This window comes from Pelobates fuscus, chromosome 8, assembly GCF_036172605.1.
Source record: "Pelobates fuscus isolate aPelFus1 chromosome 8, aPelFus1.pri, whole genome shotgun sequence".
Classification (NCBI taxonomy): Eukaryota; Metazoa; Chordata; class Amphibia; order Anura; family Pelobatidae; genus Pelobates; species Pelobates fuscus.
This window is the reverse complement of record NC_086324.1, coordinates 123,533,009-123,552,286: the sequence shown is the minus strand read 5'-3', so window position 1 is coordinate 123,552,286 and position 19,278 is coordinate 123,533,009. Positions and strand designations below refer to the sequence as shown.

Here is a 19,278-nt window from a genome sequence, read left to right as displayed (position 1 = left end):
AGGGGGACTGCCTGTCTGCCCGGGCAGTCCCCCCTCGGCAGATCAGGACCCCACGGCCATGTGATCACTCGATCACATGACCGCAATAGGTGTCTGTGTATCTGCCTGCAGGGGGACTGTCTGTGCTGACAGGCAGTCTCCCTGCAAGTAAAAAAATCATAAAATAAAGTTAAAAAAAAAAACAATCAGTGTAAAAAAAAATAATAATATGTATATATATATATATATATATATATGATATATATACATGTATTATATCTATATATACCTATATATAATATATGTATATGTATCATATATATAATGTCATACTAAGTGTATTTTTATATTTATATATACGTATATTAATATAAAAATACACTTATATTTAAATTACACACGAATATATACAATATATATAATAACTATATATATGGTATATATATATTATTATAAAATACAAATAATATGTTAATAAAAATAAATAACAAAAAATAAAAATAATTTTTAATAATTAAAAAAAATTATATATATGCAATTTTATTCTAACAGTATTTTGATATTGATATATATATATATTTATATCAAAATACACTTAGAATGTAATGATATATATATCTATGTATAAATAAATAAAAATAATACGAAATATACATATGTCCACATACATAATTACATAAATAATTTCATAAATATACACGTAGACGTCAAATATATAAATATGTATATATATTAAAATTATACGTGCATATTTATGTAATATTTTTACCTAATTAAGTAATTTTAATGATTGCAATTTGAGGGACCTGCCTGCCAACCCAGGCCGAAAGTCCAGATAATTTAATTTGCTAGCACTGTGTTTAACTCTGTAACTTTCTATGACACCCTAAATCCTGTACATGGGGGGTACTGTTTTACTCGGGAGACTTCGCTGAACACAAATATTAGTGTTTCAAAACAGTAAAACATATCACAGCGATAATATTGTCAATTAAAGTTAAGTTTTTTGCATTTTTCACACACAAACAGCTCTTTCACTGAGGATATTATTGCTGTGATATATTTTACTGTTCTGATACACTCATATTTGTGTTCAGCGAAGTCTCCTGAGTATAACAGTACCCCACATGTAGATGTTTTATAGTGTTTGTGAAAGTTACAGGGTCAAATATAAGGCTTGATTTAACTTTTTTTTTTATTGAAATTTGTCAGATTGGTTAGGTTGCCTTTGAGAGCGTATGGTAGCCAAGGAATGAGAATTAGCCCCATGATGGCATACCATTTGCAAAAGAAGACAACCCAAGGTATTGCAAATGGGGTATGTTCAGCCTTTTTTAGTAGCCACCTAGTCACAAACACTGGCCAAAGTTAGCGTTTTTTGCATTTTTAACACACAAACAAATATAAATGCTAACTTTGGCCAGTGTTTGTGACTAGGTGGCTACTAAAAAAGGCTGGACATACCCCATTTTGAATACCCTGGGTTGTCTACTTTAAAAAAATATGTACATGTGGGGTGTGTTTCGGGGATTTATGACAGATAACGGTGTTACAATGTCACTATTGATACATTTAAAATATATATATATTGAAACAGCAATTTCCTACTTGTATTTATAGGCCTATAACTTGCAAAAAAACGCAATAAAGCATGTAAACACTGGGTGTTTTTAAACTCGAGACAAAATTTTGAATCAATTTAGCAGTTTTTTTCATTAGCTTTTGTAGATAAGTAAAAGATTTTTCAAGTAAAAGTCCAAAAACATGTTTTTTTAAAATTTTTCACCATATTTTTTTTTTTTTTTTTAATACAATATATGACATAATACAAATAATGGTATGTAAAGAAAGCCCTTCTCGTCGTGAAAAAAACAATATATAACTTGTATGGGAACCGTAAATGAGAGAGCGGAAAATTACAGCTAAACACAAACACCACAAAAGTGTTAAAACTGCTCTGGTCCTTAACGTACAAACATCGCAAAAACAGGCCGGTCCTTAAGGGGTTAAAAAAAAAAAAAAAAAAAAAAAAACTGGACTGGGGGCACTGCACACAGACCACTTCATTTAGAAGATGAGTGAATAATCCTGTAAATGTTTTTTTTTTTTTATTCCAATTAAGCTGTGGTCACAGTGTTTGTTTTTTTTTTTTTTTTTAAACTCTCTGCCATTCGGTTAACCATTTCCCTTTAATGATCTTAGAAAGTTTATTTCCAGTAAAAGCAGCTGGCCTCCTTGGCTCCCAGCCAGATGACTTCCCTCTTGCACACGTCACGCATTACTTCCTCGTGTGTCGGGAGCGCGCCGCACGTCTCCGCTCACTCTTATTCTTTGCCCAGAAGTGGGTTAGGTCCGAGCAAGTCTATCAGTGGTTTGGGGGGTGGGCACCCAGAAATCGGCGAGGGGCTTGCTATCTACTACGTGTTACCGCCTTGGGAAGCATCGGAGGGCGGCTCTACCGTCCACAGACTCGCAGTAAGTTTTAAGTTATGAGGTTTTTGGTGTCCAAGGCAGGAGATCAAATAGTCTAAAATAGAATGTAGACCAGTAACTAGTATGGTCAGCCTGTCCCTAGCACTGGCAGCGTTCTATCATTGGAATACTGCGCACAGAGCAAACTCTGTCCCTGATTTGGGTCACCATACTTGTCAGTTCTTCTTATCTACCCAGATCATTATTTTTTTTTATTTTTTTATGTACAAAAGTTTTTGCCATTTTATTGGGCATGTATAATATTGCCTACATACCGCTGTGGGATCCAGTGTTGCTTAAGAACTTCCATTTCATATAATGAGCTATTAAGATAAAGACTGTAACCCCCTTCCTGTTGCTAGCAGTGATGGCTGACCATGATAGTCCAGATGATATCCCACGTTGTTCTTTGTAGAAATGTTACGTTTCCTGTATGCCCAGCCCAGCCTTTACCGACGCATTTAATTGTGCAATAGCGTTATCTGAGCCTGCAACTCTTTTTTTTTTTTTTTTTTTTTTTTAAACTGATCATTGGGCCTCTTCTAATATATTTGCATAACTCTGGAAAGGCCCGGAGTTTAAAACACTAGGTGCCAAGATATCTGGGGAAGAAATGGCACAGTTTGTCATTTCTAGGTCACTAACGAATCCGGAAGTGCATGATACAATCAGGTTTACTAACCTCTGAATTATAATCAACTAAAACGGAATGGCAACATTCAGGCTAAAATAGTCAAGCAGTGCTTATAGTCGAGTTGGAGGATTACTTCAAATCAGCGTTTGTGTTAGAATTTTAGAATTCGGATTTCAGTTCACTACAGTTCTTGATTATAGTGAATAAGCTCCTCAAGCCCACATTTTAGTAAATTTAAATCAAAATGCAAACTTTAGGCTAAAGAAACGTAACCGTTCAGATTTTAAATGGATTCTATAGACACACAGACCACTTCATATTAATGAAGTGGCCTGGGTGCAGTTTCCCTAGCATTTTAGCTCTGTAATGTACAATGTTGGTGTTTTGTTGACAAGGCAATGCTTTCATTGCAAGGCTAAAAACACATCTAGTGGCAGCTTCCCAGCTCTATCAGAGTCACTCTGCTCTTCAATCAGTGCTTCTCATAGAGTGGATTTGATTGAAGGGATGCAGTATTTGCTTCTAATCCACAATGCTTCTATGAGAAGCATTGAATAAGAGGAGGGGGGCAGTGTTGTGATTTCGGTAACAAATCGAGCAGCAGACTTTCACTGTGCTGTGGAAAAAAGTGCATTTATAAACAGAGAATAACATGCTTGTATTCCAAATACTGTAGTGTTCCTTTAAATTACTACACTTCAAACTTAAAGGGAATCTCCAGGGCCAGGAAAACAAAACAAAATTAAAAACCTTTATTTGACAAACAAAAACAAACAGATCCTGAACTACTGAGACATCTTATCAGTCCTACAGTAACCCCGATGGGCTCCCCAGGCACATTTACACACACCTATCATCCTTAATATCAGAGGCTCAGCTCTCCTGTGTACTGTGATTGCTACTACAGCAACTATAGAATCCTGATGCACCAGTGCTTGTCAAAATCATCCAGCCATAGCTCCTGTTCTCTTCCTTTGATGTCCAGCAGGGAGAGGAGAGATCAGAGTTACAGTGTGTTATACTCACATACAGCAGGTGTGACAGAAGTAGATGTATAGAAAGGGTAAATACCCTGCTATAATTGTTTATAAGAACCCTGGTGGCATTACTACCAGTACAGCTTGTAGTAGTTTTGGTGCTCCGTATCCTTTTAATGAGGAAGCTAAAAGGTTTGATTAAACAAACCACTCCACTCAGCCTGCTTTTCCTTACATCAGAAGGGAGTGACATCAGTGGAAGAGGACTGAGCTAAGGGTGATCGTAAAGAGACACTATAGTCACCAAAACAAGTTTACCATAATGAAGTAGTTTTGGTGTATAGATCATGCCCCTGCAGTCTCACTGCTCAATTATCTGCCATTTAGGAGTTAAATCACTTTGTTTATGCTGCCCTAGTCACACCTCCCTGCATGCGACTTACATACCCTTCCTAAACACTTGCCTTAAAGTCATCTAATGAAAACTTGCTAGACACTGCAGGAGCCTACTGTGTGTGATTAAAGTTCAATTTACAGCACAGGAGATCCAAACTTAAAGGGAAACTCCAGTGCCAGGAAAAGATCAGTTTTCTTGGCACTGGAGGGTCCCTCTCCCTCCCACCCACCAATCCCCGGTTACTGAAGGGGTGAAATCCCCTTCAGTCACTTACCTGAGGCAGCGGCGATGTCCCTCGTCGCTGCCTCCTCCTCCGCGCCGCTCCTCCTCTGTATTGCTTCGGCCGGTGGGCGAGACTGATCCCGTCCACCGGCCAAGGGAGACCTAATGCGCATGCGCGGCAATGCCGCGCATGCGCATTAGCGCTTCCCATAGGAAAGCATTGGAAAATAATATCAATGCTTACTTATGGGGAAATGAGTGACGCTGGAGGTCCTCACATAGCGTGAGGACATCCAGCGACGCTCTAGCACAGGTTTCCTGTGCTATGAAGGAGGAAGTGACCTCTAGTGGCTGTCTAGTAGACAGCCACTAGAGGTGGAGTTAACCCTGCAAGGTAATTATTGCAGTTTATGAAAAACTGCAATAATTACAGTTGCAGGGTTAGGAGTAGTGGGAGTTGGCACCCAGACCACTCCAATGGGCAGAAGTGGTCTGGGTGCCTGGAGTGTCCCTTTAAAGTAGGTTAACATATGATTGAAATTAAACCATTTTATTTTAATCACAGCCAGGTGGGCTGTGGCTTGGGCTGCATAAACAGAAACAAAAGTAATTTAACTTCTAAATGGCAGTGAATTGAGCAGTAAGACTGCACTGCTCCAGGCACCCAGACCACTTCTGCCCATTGGAGTAGCCTGGGTGCCAACTCACATCACCCTTAACCCTGCAAGTATTGCAGTTTTTATAAACTGCAATAATTACCTTGCAGGGTTAAGTCCTCCTCTAGTTGCCGTCTATCAGACAGCCACTATAGGGACTTCCGGGTTCTTAAAACCCAAAAAGTGTTTTAAACGACGCTGGACGTCCTCACGCTATACACGAGGACCTCCAGCGCCGCCGGAATCCCCATAGGAAAGCATTGAATGGCTGACGTCTGCATGGGCAGAGCCTGACCCAGCGCCGAGGGACATAAGCGCTGGATTCAGGTAAGTGAATCTTCACCTTCAGCAACATGGGGTGGGAGGGAGATGGCCATGTGGAAGTGTGACTACAGCTGTACTGCTGAATAAAAAGCTTTGCTTTCTTGTTATGCTATCCATATATTTGTACAGCACAAACATTCAGTAATCTACATTAGCAGAAACTTTGCCATGTGCTTTCACCCACACAGCCTTGCACCGCTCAGCGTGTTTACTCTTGATCGAATAGATGCAGGATAGTTGCTCAGAATGCCCGGATGTTCCCATATTCTGAGAGGAGAGCAGGGGATAGTGCAGAATGTGCACTCAATGCTCATTTTATGGCAGTGTGATGATTTTGTTTGTTTACATTTGCGTGGCATGAGCACTCATTGTGTGCTCACTCTATGCACATATTTGAATGTCCAAGTAAGAATGCAAAACTTCCTCAACTCAGAAAAATGAAAATGAAATTTAAAACAACTTGTCCTTTCCCTACCTATGAAAACTAACCCCTTTTCTCTTTATAACACCATGAAGGGTATATTCTCTCTTTAGAGATTCAATCGTTCCCTCATTCATAGTTTAAAATGGAGTCCTGAATTTAAAGAGTTACTCAGTTTTCTTTTGTAGACTAACAATGCCCTATGTTCTCCGCCATAGGGAAAAAAAGTTATCACTTACCTTGAATTGATTGCGGATCTCCTTCCTCGTCTGACGTCACAGGGGGCCTTGCACGGCCCAATCACAGGCTTCTCATAGAGGGGAGGAAAGGTGGGATTTTAATTTATTTTTAATTAAAAATAGAATCAAATGGGAGCAATGGAGGGAGGCAGCGCCCACGTAGTTGGATGGGATAGGTAGCTCCCCCTTGCAGGTTTTCTGCCTGCTAGGGAAAAATTGTTAAATCTGTTGTCCGCGTGCTGTCAGATGTAAAATATGCACAGAATTGACATTAGGTAGTCCGGAACATAGTTGGACAAAACTCCTGAATGGTCAAAAAAATTAAATCGCCTACTTTGTGAAATCTGGTGCTGCATTTTTTTAATTGAACAAATGGCATAAGAGATCTAGCTAAATAATGCAGTGGGATAGATCTACTCTAGTGTTTGATTTTCTAACACACAAACTACACTAGAGAGGATACCTGTCTGCCATCCATAAGGGAGTACAGAAACTTTAACAGCATATCTGGATTAACTATATATCTCACTCACATATGGGATACCCGTTTTTTGAAAAACCAAATGTAACGCATTCCTAGGCGAACAAGGAGTTGTTGACCAATAGGATAACAGTGCAGATTATTGTTGTGAGGAAATGTATCAATTCTTGCGATTTCCAAATGTCCATAGTTTGTCCCATGCATGGACAGTGTCTCACCGAAGGTCTATCCTGAATCCACAGAAGTGCATTAATCAAGGGCAGCAGTGTTTTGGCCTCTAATCTAAGCCACAATTTACGCTGATTCTAACTTTATCCCTGATCCCAACCCTAACTAATGGTACTTGAAACAGAGTAATGTCTTCGAGAGACACAGTAGTCCCTTCCTCGCGTGAACTGTGAGTTAAAACCGCACACACCAAAACCACTACAACAGGCTCCTTTCTTCAGTCAAATTGTTTTTAAGCAGTTTGACTGTTATCATGGGTCTCTCCAGGCACCAGTGTATTGGTAATGCAGTAGTTCCACTTCTGCATTTGCTCTGTCTGTTTTGTCTTTGAGACAATCAGGGGTGTTGCGAGAAGGGTTGGGTAACAGTGGGTGGAGACCTGAGTGGGATCCTAAACCGCCCCAGCTCTGATTTTGGCACCGTTTTATTGTTCGCTTTAAGTACCTTGTAATACTGTAAGAGAAATAAAACCTCCAATTATATCATTTGTGAAAGTGCCACTTAATGCTCCATATGGTTATTGTTGTGGGTGCAGGATTTCGTTGTAGTAGAGTAAATGGTTAATGCAGCATGGCTTGTGGTTAGCACAGTATGTATCTAATAAATATAGGTTCATGCAATACTCTGAAATCAATGATTTGGTGTACTATGCAATATATAGGATAGATATTGTATAGGACTAGCCACACACATTATTTGCTGTTTGTGCAATATCACCTCTTTCACGTGCCTTGCTAGTGAATCATATTTAAAGGAACACTAGAACTACAGTTTAATGTAGTTGTTCTGATGAGTATAATCATTCCCTGCATGCATTTTCATATAAACACTGCCTTTTCAGAGAAAAGGCCGTGTTTACATTGGCCCCCAGGGCCGACTCAAGAGGCTATTACTTTAAAAGGCTACCAGAGGTGCTTCCTGGGGCTGTGCTGCAGGCTTTACTACCTTTTTTTTTTTTTTTTTTTTAAGGGGGCTAAATTATTGTTTTAACACTACAAGGTCAGGAATACATCCAGATTCCTATGTCATTATTCTTTTTACAATTTAAAATTTCTGTTCTACGTGATTCTTGCTGCCCTTGTGCATTCATCTATGTTGTTTCCTGCTGTTGATCTCTATCGTGTAGGGATCGACCAATATTTTTTTTTTTTTTAAGAGCCGATGCCGATAATCTGAACTTTCAGGCCGATAGCGTGACGATATTCTGTACATTTTATCATTTTGAAAAAATAAACAATTTTCTAAAAGTAAATGCACAAAATATACATGCCACATGTAATGGATGCAATGTGTTTAGACAGTGTAGTGGATGCAGTGAGTGAATGAAGTGTGTGTGTGTGTAAATAATGAATGCAGTGTGTGTGTTTGTGTAGGGATGTAATTTGTGTAAAATGGGGAGGGGGGGGAATTTTTTTTTTATACTTTTTTTTTTTTTTTTTTAGTCCCCCCTCCCTGCTTCTTACCAGGGAGGGGGGATGTAGTATTCCCTGGTGGTCCGGTGGCATGGGCTGTGCAGTGGGGGCCCGCAGAAGTTCTTACTTACCTTCCCAGCAGCTCCCTTGTGTAAGTCTTGCGGCCTGCGTGCCGTGTTGCCGTGGTCACCAGTGGCAACGCTCTGATGGCCGCGGGACTCGCAAGCTGTAGGGACCTGCTGGAATGGTAAGTAAGCGCTGGCTGCGGGCCCCCCCAGGACCACCAGGCTTGTCATGGGCCCGGCGGTCCTGGGATGTATTATTGGTAATATCGGTATCTCTATTGGCAGATACCAATATTGCCGAAAATACCGAATATCGGCCAGATAATCTGTCGATCCCTAATATTGTGTATCCTGTATCTGCAATCTGACTTGGCTCTTTAAAATCATGGTTGCATACTCCTGACATCCCTTGACCTTGCATGCCTTTGACTACACTGTCTAGTTTTTACATGCCCCTTGAGATTATTTCATGGTTATTTACGAAACTCTGAATTTTAGTAAATTAAATTAAATATGCAAATTTTAGGCAAAATAGGCAAGCTGCGATTTGAGCTGAGTGTTAGGTAGGCGGTGAGTCCTTGCTATCTGGAATATTGGATGCTACGTACACAAGGGACTGATTCCCTCCCCTATGCTACATAGTTCTGAGTGGTACTTAATCCACTCTCATCTTGTGAGGGATGCAGGAGTTGGAAGGTAATACTGCAATTAAATACACATATTTGTACCCTGCGATTTCTCACAAGTTCAACCATGCCCCACATGTATGGGTTTCAGCAGTTTTGGGGTTTTGCAGGGTAAAATATGAGCCCTAGTCTAAATACATGGAAATTTGACAAGTTGATATTCTGGGCATATATAATTTTGAGGGAGTATAGCTAACTGCATTACTCCATTTTGGCATACCATTTGCAAAAGTAAACAGCTAACCCAAGGTATTCCAAAATGGCGGTGCCCAGCCCTTTTTAGTAGACCGTCACAATATATCCTTGTATGTTTTACTGCTATAAAACACGCATGTTTGTGGTTCAGTGGTCTCTGGTAAATACAGCATACAGCAATAACTCCAATGTACAGGTTTTATGGGGTTTTGGAAGTGACAATTCTGAACATAGGGATTCCTCATTCCAATTTTTTTAACATTGAATTTTGCCAGATTGGTTTACTAACCCTCTGTTGCAGCCCAGGAAAGAAAACTACCACTCTGGTACTTCAAAAGTAGACAACCCACATTATAGTAAAAGGGGTGTGTTCAGTCTTTTTTTTTTTTTTTTTTTTTAGAAGCCACTTCGTTGCAAAACCTGGGCAAATTTAGTATTTTGTGTGTGTTTCACTTTCTGAATGTATCATTTTAATTGAAGTCAGGCAAATAATTTCAGTGCAGGCATTTAGCGTGTCCAGATATGCAATACATGTTGCACTTGAATTGTTGTGCAAAGTGTTGCATCATAACCAACACGGAAATGGTTACAGTGGTAACAATAGAACATACAAAACCTCTTCACAACTCCATTCTTGCATTTACAATGACACATCAGGACACTGTGTTGCATAAAGCAGAAGGAAGGACAAAGCAATTGAAAATAACCAAAACGGAAATGGTTACAGTGGTAATAATGCAATGAATTTATATGAGGAACATAACATAAATTAGTTGAGATGATAACTTTGATTGCATCAGTCAGCGAAGTAGTGAGGATTAATTAGCATGATTTAGCTGCTATCCCCCAGCAAGGCACAGTAATATAGTACTTCATGTGTTATCGCCCTCATTATGCATTGGTATTGATAGCACCATACTGTTAAAGGACCACTATAGGCACCCAGACCACTTCAGCTTAATGAAGTGGTCTGGGTGCCAGGTCCATCTAGGTTTAACCCTTTTTGCTGTAAACATAGCAGTTTCAGAGAAAAAAAACTACATTTTCATGTGGTAAGAGTCTATATGTGCAGCGTTTCTGCTTGAAATTTTGCACATACAAAGAATTCTGTATTCCGGATGCAAGTTACTCCCGCGGTACAGGTGAATTAGGCATCCATGAACTCTGTTCCAGACTAATGTCAATACTGCGCATAAAACTTGTCTGTCGTTGGCACACTGGAGTAACCCTTTAAAGCGCCACTTTCACTCCCCCTGCATGCGCCAGAGTACAGCAGTGACATTACCTCCTTCTACTTCTGCAAAGAGGAATACTGAGACAAAGTAGGGACAATTTTGTCTCAGTATTTTTTTTCTGCGCCTGACACTTCTAGATATTGGGCCGAGCTACCATTGACGGCTGCAGAGATATTGGCTGTATCTATGGAGGATCTTGCGGGATCCTCCATAGACAACAAAGCTGTACTCTGGCACATGTGTGAAAAGAAGAGGACTGGCCAGAAGAAAAAGGCGGTGCCCGTGAAAAAATGGTCCAGATTATAAATCTCACCTTTCCCTGCCCCACCCCCACCGGACCACCAGCGGCAATGTTGCCATCAGGGGTCTTTGTAAATCATGCAAAATCCCCAGAAAGTGGAAGTGCTACTTTAACCCATTAAGGACCAAACTTCTGGAATAAAAGGGAATTATGACATGTCACACGTCATGTGTCCTTAAGGGGTTAAGACATAACCGTGAGGAACATGTATGGGTGGTTTCAACATCTGAGTATTAGTCGTGGGTTTATCCCCCGACTCCTATGACTTTGGCATTTGTGGAGTTAAAACAGTGCTTCCCAGGGGGCGGGGCCAAGCCAGAAAGCTGAGAGGACGCATGAAAGCTGAGCTCCTGCTTTACTTGCTGATTTCTTACAAACACTTGCCAAACTAGAGAAACCAAATAAACCGGGGTGCACTGCCTTTGTCAGGGGTGACCTGGTGATTAGCCCGATACCAGAATCGAGTGTGTTGGCGACTGAGAGCCCAAGATGGATAGCTGCGGCCTACTGAAGGCGGAACCGAGGAGAGACGGCCGCTCTCCTCGCCCAAACACTGGAGGCACAGACCCATTGATGCCCTGCTCCCCCCCTGGACCGGCGGGGTTCATCCCGGTCCAGCCCTGAGGGGCAAACTCCCTGCCCAGGCCTCTGGGGTAGAATCTAATGAGCAGCGAGAGGCGACGCAGCCAGACAAAATGGCCGCCACCACGTGTGCTCGAGACACAGAGAAAACCGACCTTGAGGCCAGACTAAATGAGCTATTCGCCAGGTTTTGGAGAAAGATAGCAATCCGGGAGCAACAGGCCAAGATATACAGGTTCGCCACCATGGTGCCAGTGAACCCCCGACGCGAGCGTACACCTCCGCTTGTAAAGGAAGCATGCAAACGGCGCCAGGGGCGGCAAAAAGGAAGAACCAGAAAAGCCAAGAGACTACAACCACCAAAGGCGGCAACCCACCCATGCAAGCACCAGGTGAAACTAAACCTACCTGGGAAACGGCTGCGGCACCTTGAATCAACCTAGGACCGAACACGGCTGAGGGATCTCAGGCAAACTGCACCACACCTCTTCAGCCAACACTATCAAGCAGCAGACCCTCACCCGGGTATACCCCGGAGGAGATACCACCGACCGCTGAACATCGCCTCACAAGGCCCCCCTCAAGCTAGCAAGCCCGCCCTACCGGAATGGGGCACGGATCCCGCAGTCACAAAAACCTCCTGCAGTGTACAGAGCGGCTGGAAACTCCATAGCAGGATAGCGGAGCAGCTGGAACCCGGCAAAAGACCGCTAAGCGGCATCGGTTGACTGAGCCTGGCATTACCAAGTACCAAGTAGCGCAGAGCCTGGGCTTCTTTTATCAGGTTTTTTTTTTTTTTGTAATTCTTTATTTTTCTTGTGCATGTGAAAAACATATAACATTTCGTCTTACAGTGCCACAACAGCATCAATAAGCGTATTTTGAACAGTAGTTAACAAGGCATGTGAGGAAACGGCACAATTTTATATGATAGTGTCATGCTAAATATTGAGATTTTATGTCAGGATGAAAGATGCAGATCTAAACACAAGGTCCCAGCTAGATCAGGAATTGTCATGTTGGGTATAGTCAGGAGCAATTGCACAGGTCGCACATGAGTAGCAGGTTTTTGCTGGTAGCAGTGATATGTCAGACGTGATAGCAGCGTCGGTTTATATGTATGCGTGCTGAGTTCACATTAGAGTGTTAACAAGCTTTGTGGAAATGACTGACTGTGAACTGACAACGTACTGCTATGGAGTGTAGTATACCTGTGGAGTGCAGTTAGGTTGCAAGAGATTAATGTGGTGTAGGGTTAGCTGAGACCTTTATGTCTGCGTGTGAAATAAGGATTGAAAGTTGCAAACATTATGTGATGCTCTCTCTCTAGTTGCAGTTGTTATGCATAAGGGTGGTTAAAGGTGCGGCAGAGAGAGGGGATGGTTAATCCACTGAGGCCTCTAAGAGCTCGGTCAGGTGTACGTCGATCATGTAGTATATCAAAGGGGTGCATAAAATAATATAATGTAAAACAAATGGGCAACAGGCCTAACTAAAGTATAATAGGCATATCAGGTGGTAGTTAGAGGAGTCTCTTGAGTTCGGTTGCACAGGTCGACATCATCCAGGAAAAGCCCGGCTATCAGCCAATCCCTGTGTGTGGCAGTTCTCTTGGGATTCGTGGTAGTCCATGCCATGTTTGGTAGGGCTCTCTCTTGTATCCCACGCCCGTCAGCTTACCGGGTCCGTGGGGGTCATGTGCCATCTCACGTCGCCTGGGTATCAGTGCGTGGGGCCTCCGTCTGCCATGTCCTCGGCCCAAGGCCTTTGTGGGAGCCCGTGCCTGGTGTCCATTGATCCCTTCCTTAGGATCGTGGGCCCATGGGTTTTCCGGGTTTCGGGCGGCCCTCTGGGTATATGGACGGCGGTGGGGGGTTACCTCCATTAGAGCCCCCGGCTCGGAAGAGGAGCAGGCGTGGAAGGCCCCATCACCTCCCATCCGCACTGCAGGAGGCGTCAGTATATGCGAGCCGTGTCCCTTCATAGCCTCCAGCTTGGGTGAGTGGTGTGCTTCGGCTGTGTTGCTGTGGGACTGGTGATCTGTATGAGAGGCTTGCCTTTGAGCTCGGTCGTGGATCCTGCTCCAGAATTTCTGGCAGATGTCATCAAATCTTTGGTTGAAAGCAGTGAGCCAGTCCTGTGTCCTCATGCCTGATAGTGGGTGCTGAGTCACTGGGACGGCGGCCATGTTGCGTGCGCCACTTGGGTCCCGAGTCGGCCCCTTACTTGATGTGCTGAGAGTGTGAGTCCTTCAGTGGGGACCGGGATATCCCTCCCGGCCCAGAGGGGGGGGGCAGCGAGGCGAGTGGTAGACCTCCCCTGTGGCAGCCTCGCGTGGGGCAGGTGATCGGCCGTTTCACCCGCCCGGCAGCAGAGGTAGGCCGCAATGTGGTCTCTGTGGGATGAAATGATCGGGTAAGTCCGCAAAATCGCAGGGGCTTCCCCCAGGTTCGCCTACAGCTATATGCAGCTTTGCTGGGCACCGCTGGTCGGCTGGGCACCCGATGTCGGGCAGATTGCGAGGTTTAGATCAGGAGCTCAGGCGATGTGCAGCCAGCCGCCATGATGCCCAAGCCCCGCCCCCTTAATCAGTTTTTTTTAAATTTTTCTCTTCAATTCTCAAATTAACATTAGCCCACTGTTGATTGAATCTGAGTTGCATGACTGCGCTACCTTATTATTATAATTATTGTTTTTATTTGAATTGTCTAGGCCTCATATAAATGTCCAGTGATAGAATGTCATTTGTATTTAAGAAAATGTCACACACAACATGCTGACTAGCTGACACATTCACACTGATAAAGCCGGCAACCAACCTTCGCTGTGCTTCATGCTATTTAACCACTCAACTCCCTAGATATTCGGCCTAAGGCACCTGGCATTATTATTATTAAAACGATGCTCACACACCTACTCAGCCCTAGAGGCACCACGTATGCCTCAACCACGTTTAATCTCTGAAAGGTTATGAGATAACTCAACTCAAACTATAAGATAACTGTCTATTTTTCCTTCATGTAGTTCCCAGCATGGATGTCACTCATGTTACAGACAGTCCGACCAAACCTGACCTTTTAAAAAATGTGTGTTGTAAATGCTTGCCATGTTACTGACTATTTTGTGTTACTCTACTGGCTTATATCTGTTGTCGTGGCGATATAAGCGCATCTGTAATTCTAAGCACTACAAAAATAAAGAATTAAAATAAAAAAAAAAAACAGTGCTTCCCGTGGCCACCCTCTCTTAGTTTGGTAGTTGTAGAGTTAAAATGATGCATGCATTTCATTGGTTAAAAAAGTCCCAGTGTCTGGCGCTTGCTCCTCCGCTTCAATGGGTTATATATGTGAGCCAGTTTAAAAATAAATAGAAAAATTGCTTTTACAACATTCACAAACCTATATTCATCTTCATACTTACATACACATGCCTCGACATATTAAAGTGCCACTAAATCCCACACCCAGTGTAAACTTTCACACATACACACACACATTTTCTGAATGTATGTGTTTGAGTAGTAGTAGTATATTTTGTGTGAAAAAAAAAAAGGAAAACTGGCGTCTAATGATCTCTCCTGGCTCCCTGATTCTCTGGAAATTTGACAAGCTATGTTATTAGTGGTTTTTCATAAAGATCCCATCATTACAGTTATTTATGTTGTCTTTTTATGCTCTGGAATTCACGTAAAAGTGCGGGGGCTTACAGCAGTTTGAGATCTAGGTAGATTTATAGAATTCTGTGCTTAGTGTCATTATTATTATTATTATTTATATAGCACCAACAAATTCCAAAGCGCTGTACAATGGGTCTAACAGACACATAATTGAGATCAGACCACTGGACGTACAGGAACAGAGGGGGTTGAGGGCCCTGCTCCTCTTTCCAGTTCTTACAAAGTGGAAGCAGGTTTAACAAGGTTTGTAAGTTATCTTTAGTTATCTTTCCTTTAGTGCTTTAACATTATCATAATGAAGAACTTTAAGAGGTATAAGTGTGCGTGTGTGTATGTATGTATATACAGTTGCAAGAAAAATTATGTGAACCCTTTGGAATTATATGGATTTCTGCACAAATTAGTCATAAAATGTGATCTGATCATCATCTAAGTCACAACAATAGACAATCACAGTCTGCTTAAACTAATAACACACAAAGAATGAAATGTTGCCATGTTTTTATTGAACACACCATGTAAACATTCACAGTGCAGGTGTAAAAAGTATGAACCCTTGGATTTAATAACTGGTTGAACCTCCTTTGGCAGCAATAACTTCAACCAAACATTTTGCAATATTCTTGGGATGTCTGGTGTGAATCGCTTTCTTGAGGTCATGCCACAGCATCTCAATCGGGTTGAGGTCAGGACTCTGACTGGGCCACTTCAGAAGGTGTATTTTCTTCTGTTTAAGCCATTCTGTTGATTTACTTCTATGCTTTGGGTTATTGTCCTGTTGCAACACCCATCTTCTGTTGAGCTTCAGCTGGAAGACAGATGGCCTTAAGTTCTCCTGCAAAATGTCTTGATAAACTTGGGAATTCATTTTTCCTTCGATGATGGCAATCTGTCCAGGCCCTGACGCAGCAAAGCAGCCCCAAACCATGATGCCCCATCACCATACTTCACAGTTGGGATGAGGTTTTGATGTTGGTGTCCTGTGCCTCTTTTTCGCCACACATAGTGTTGTGTGTTTCTTCCAAACAACTCAACTTTGGTTTCATCTGTCCACAGAATATTTTGCCAGTACTGCTGTACAGGTGCTCTTGTGCAAACTGTAAACGTGCAGCAATGTTTTGTTTGGACAGCAGTGGCTTCCTCTGTGGTATCCTCCCATGAAATCCATTCTTGTTTAGTGTTTTACGTATTGTAGATTCGCTAACAGGGATGCTAGCATTTGCCAGTGACTTTAGTGTCTTTAGCTGACACTCTAGGATTCTTCTTCACCTCATTGAGCAGTCTGCGCTGTGCTCTTGCAGTCATCTTAACAGGACGGCCACTCCTAGGGAGAGTAGCAGCAGTGCTGAACTTTCTCCATTTATAGACAATTTGTCTTACCGTGGACTGATGAACAGCAAGGATTTTGGAGATACTTTTATAATCCTTTCCAGCTTCATGCAAGTCAACAATTCTTAATCGTAGGTCTTCTGAGAGCTCTTTTGCGTGAGGCATCATCCACATCAGGCAATGCTTCTTGTGAAAAGCAAACCCAGAACTGGTGTGTGTTTTTTATAGGGCAGGGCAGCTGTAACCAACACCTCCAATCTCATCTCATTGATTGGACTCCAGTTGGCTGACATCTCACTCCAATTAGCTCTTGGAGATGTCATTAGTCTAGGGGTTCACATACTTTTTCCACTTGCACTGTGAATGTTTACATCAGTGGTAGTCAACCTTTTTCTAACTACCGCCCACTAACGCATCTTTTTGGTTGAAAAAATGTCCTTACCGCCCACCAGTGTTCGCGCAAATGCGGAATATTTTTTAGAAAGGAGGGTGTTTAAAAAAATATATATGTACGTACATTTATCTTTTTATTTCTACTTAATGCAGGTTTATAAGGTTTAACTTTATAAAGTTTAATGAGAAAACAATAAAGTAAATTGAAATTACCTTTACTAGTGATTAATGAGATCCTTGAGGTTGATGCTGCGAGACTAAATATTTGATATCTGGTTAGTTTTTCGTAAGGAACAAACAAAGGTCTCTTTCAGTGATATTCAGACGACTTCTCTGTTTGCGCATAATATGATTTTTCATTTGTGCGTCAGCTTATCTCCTCTCCCTCCTCAATTCCCCTCCCCACCTTTTTTTCCCTTTTTTCTATTTTTTAACCTTCCTTGTAGCAATGCCCAGTAGGAAGGCTGAGCTAGGTAGCCCACTATAACAGACAGGCACACATACAGACACACATACACATACAGACACACATACACATACAGACACACATACACATACACATACAGACACACATACACATACAGACACACATACACATACAGACACACATACACATACAGGCACACATACACATACAGGCACACATACACATACAGGCACACATACACATACAGGCACACATACACATACAGGCACACATACAGACACACACATACAAGACATACACAAGACATACATAGACACCCACAAGACACACATAGACACCCACAAGACACACATATATACAGACACACACACATTATATTTAAGTCACCCTCCTGTTTCCTACCTTTAAGGTGCAGGAGGGGGACTTTTTATTATTTCACTTTTGATAGGCTGTGTATTGCGTCATCGAAAGATAGCACTCCTCTGGTCATTTTTATTTTCAATGACTGTGTTTTTGTATGGCTTTTAAGGCTTCTGGTTATTGTCTGTCCCAAAGTGCAGGCGGGCTTTTACTGCAGATGGAGGCACAGAGGTTATCTATGACAAATAAATGTTCTAAGATGTAATTTCTAGCAAAGCAGACATATCCAAGAGGTTTATATCAGAATGGCGTTGACAATATGGCTGGAATAATTCACATTTTTAGGTTGTGAAAACTTCTAGACGAGGCATGCGTTTGTGATTATTTCAAATGGAAATTCATTGGAATTTCTTAATTTAAAACAGAAACAGACATACACACATACAGACACAGACATACAGACACAGACATACAAGACATACAGACACAGACATACAAGACATACAGACACAGACATACAAGACATACAGACACAGACATACAAGACACACACAGACATACAAGACACACACAGACATACAAGACACACACACAGACATACAAGACACACACACAGACATACAAGACACACACACAGACATACAAGACACACACACAGACATACAAGACACACACACAGACATACAAGACACACACTCAGACATACAAGACACACACACAGACATACAAGACACACACTCAGACATACAAGACACACACACAGACATACAAGACACACACACAGACATACAAGACACACACACAGACATACAAGACACACACACAGACATACAAGACACACACACAGACATACAAGACACACACTCAGACATACAAGACACACACACAGACATACAAGACACACACTCAGACATACAAGACACACACACAGACATACAAGACACACACACAGACATACAAGACACACACACAGACATACAAGACACACACACAGACATACAAGACACACACACAGACATACAAGACACACACACAGACATACAAGACACACACACAGACATACAAGACACACACACAGACATACAAGACACACACTCAGACATACAAGACACACACACAGACATACAAGACACACACACAGACATACAAGACACACACACAGACATACAAGACACACACACAGACATACAAGACACACACACAGACATACAAGACACACACACAGACATACAAGACACACACACAGACATACAAGACACACACACAGACATACAAGACACACACACAGACATACAAGACACACACACAGACATACAAGACACACACACAGACATACAAGACACACACACAGACATACAAGACACACACACAGACATACAAGACACACACACAGACATACAAGACACACACACAGACATACAAGACACACACACAGACATACAAGACACACACACAGACATACAAGACACACACACAGACATACAAGACACACAAAGACACGTACATACAAACAGACAGGCATGCACACACACATGCAGACACACAAGACACATATATACAGACAGACACATATATACAGACAGACAC

General features: G+C 42.0%; 1 protein-coding gene across 1 annotated transcript in view; it reads left to right on the top strand.

Moving 5' to 3' along the window:
* Positions 1-2,277: 2,277 nt before the first annotated feature.
* Positions 2,278-19,278, top strand: part of LITAF (lipopolysaccharide induced TNF factor) — a 31,608-nt gene continuing 14,607 nt past the window's right edge. The window contains exon 1 of the mRNA XM_063428836.1: positions 2,278-2,454. The gene's annotated coding sequence lies outside the window, so the exon portion shown is untranslated. The remainder of the gene's footprint in view (positions 2,455-19,278) is intronic.